The sequence below is a fragment of the Somniosus microcephalus genome, unplaced genomic scaffold (genome assembly GCF_052327205.1).
Source record: "Somniosus microcephalus isolate GS21.2 unplaced genomic scaffold, FLI_Smic_1.0 unresolved_chr8, whole genome shotgun sequence".
Classification (NCBI taxonomy): Eukaryota; Metazoa; Chordata; class Chondrichthyes; order Squaliformes; family Somniosidae; genus Somniosus; species Somniosus microcephalus.
Genome location: NW_028225186.1, coordinates 5,070,318 through 5,072,646, shown reverse-complemented (window position 1 = coordinate 5,072,646; position 2,329 = coordinate 5,070,318). Strand labels below are relative to the sequence as shown.

At 44.5% G+C, this 2,329-nt stretch overlaps 1 pseudogene; it reads right to left on the bottom strand.

Annotated features, from left to right (window-relative positions):
- Nucleotides 1-550: 550 nt before the first annotated feature.
- LOC147085308 (putative G protein-coupled receptor 139) lies at nt 551-1,372 on the bottom strand (annotated as a pseudogene).
- Nucleotides 1,373-2,329: the final 957 nt, after the last annotated feature.

Sequence of the window (2,329 nt, the reverse complement as noted above, 5' to 3'; positions counted from 1 at the left end):
ACCAGGTGAGAGTGAGAGGGGACCGGCGAAAGAATGGGTCACTGTGAGAGAGGGAGAGGTGAAGCAAGCCAGGCAGGAGTGATATATTCCTACAGTGTTACTATGATCAATGTTTCTATATATACGTGTCTTCATATTCATTTTTGCTTTGTGGGAGTATTGTATTGCACAAAGAATGCCTTTAGTAGTATTCTAATTTCTGCAGGGGTTTCAGTGATTCCACTAATATTGTCATGGGGACTGGGTTTAGATTTAGAGTGGGTATCTCACCCAATCCGTGTATATGAGTCACGGATATGTGGGAGGGTTTTAGTGATTACTGTCGGAGCTTGGCAGAGAACTGTGTTAATATTACGCTGTTGTCTCTGTCAGAGTGTTAATCGCCCTGAGGGAAGTGGGAAGCTTCACGGTTCACAGGGTGTCTCTGGTGGTTGGTTATGATACACACAGTGTGAACGTGTGTGTGTTAATATTAACATGTATCACTGGCCCCTTGGTTTGGACAGCTTATGAGGCGGGATATAGTTATGATGCTGGAAAGTTCTTCTCATCATTTAATTAATTTAACAATTAGAGTAAACGGATATTTCATCGCATTCTTCAACTGCTCTCTGAACCTAGTCTGGGTCACGGCGTAAATACAAGTGTTTGTGCAGCAACTCAGGAGCTGGAGCATGAATCCAATTTTTTGCACGTAAATAGGTAGATATACAGACTGATACCCCAAATGCCGCATCCGGCTCCATACAGAATACAACATGAAGATTGCCCATAAGAGTATGAAATTTCCCGAGATGAGAAACAGTAAAATTATGGATTTCCTTCGACTCTCCATCTCTGGGTCTTTGGGGCTCTCCCCACTGCTGTTTCCCCGGAGCCTCCTGCGGGCTCTGCTGGCCACTAAAATGTTTCTGACGGTTAAAGCATTGAGCAGCAGAACCAGAACAAATGGGACACACGGGGTGAGAATATAATGAAGGAGTTCGATTGTTGCCCAGACCCATGACTACATAACATCGAATGTTACACTACAAAACCAGGGAGTGTTCGCAAACACATATTTACCAGTCATCATAAAATACCAGGGGATGTCCTTTAAACAGCTCAGCGCAATCAGTGTTCCTAAAACCACAGCTGCTGTTTTCTCGGTGCAATATTTAGTTTTCAGCTTCTGGCAACAAATGGCCACAAATCGATCAAAGGTGAAGCTGATGGTGAACCAGACAGAACAGTCTGTGGCTGCATAAAGCAGGACGGCGTGTATGTTACACAGGGGGATATAGTGCATGAAACCAAACTGTCTCGCATAAACAATCGGAATCTGCCTCAATATCAAGTCGAGGATAATGACCAGTAGATCCGCCGCTGCCATTGCCACCAGGTACCGAGTGACACATTTCGTGAGACCGCACTTTCCCCGAGACAAGATCACAATCGTCACTAAGTTAACTGTGAGGAAGGAAAATAAAGAGAGAAATTATAAATCAGGCTGGGACCAAACGCAGCAGTTTTCTGGAATTACATAAGAACATAAGACCATAAGAAGTAGGAGCAGGATTAGGCCATACGGCCCCTCGGGCCTGCTCTGCCATTCAATAGGATCATGGCTGATCCGAACCTAGACTCACGTCCACTTCCCTGCCCTCTCCCCATAACCCCGAATTCCCTTATCTGCTAGGAAACTGTCTATCTCCGTTTTAAATCTATTTAATGTTCCAGCTTCCACAGCACTCTGGGGTAGCAAATTCCATAGATTCACCACTCTCTGAGTAAAGTAGTTTCTCCTCATCTCAGTTTTGAAAGGGCAGCCCTTATTCTAAGATTATGCCCCCTAGTTCTAGTCTCACACATCAGTGGAAACTTCCTCACCGCATCCACCCGATAAATTCCCCTCACAATCTTATATGTTTGGATAAGATCGCTTCTGATTCTTCTGAACTCCAATGAGTAGAGGCCCAACCTACTCAACCTTTTCTCATACGTCAACCCCCTCATCTCCAGAATCAACCGAGTGAACCTTCTCTGAGCCGCCTCGAGAGCAAGAAAATATTTTCTTAAATATGGAAACCAAAACTGCACGCAGTATTCCAGGTGTAGCCTCACCAATGCCCTGTATAACTGCAGCAAGGCTTCCCAGTTTTTTACTCCATCTCCCTTGCAATAAAAGCCAAGATTCCATTGGCCTTCCTGTTCACCTGCTGCACCTGCATACTAACTGTTTATGTCTCATGCACCAGGACCTCCAGATCCTTTTGTACTGTAGCACTTTGCAGTTTCTCTCCATTTAGATAATAACTTGCTCTTTGATTTTTTTCTGCCAAAGTGCATA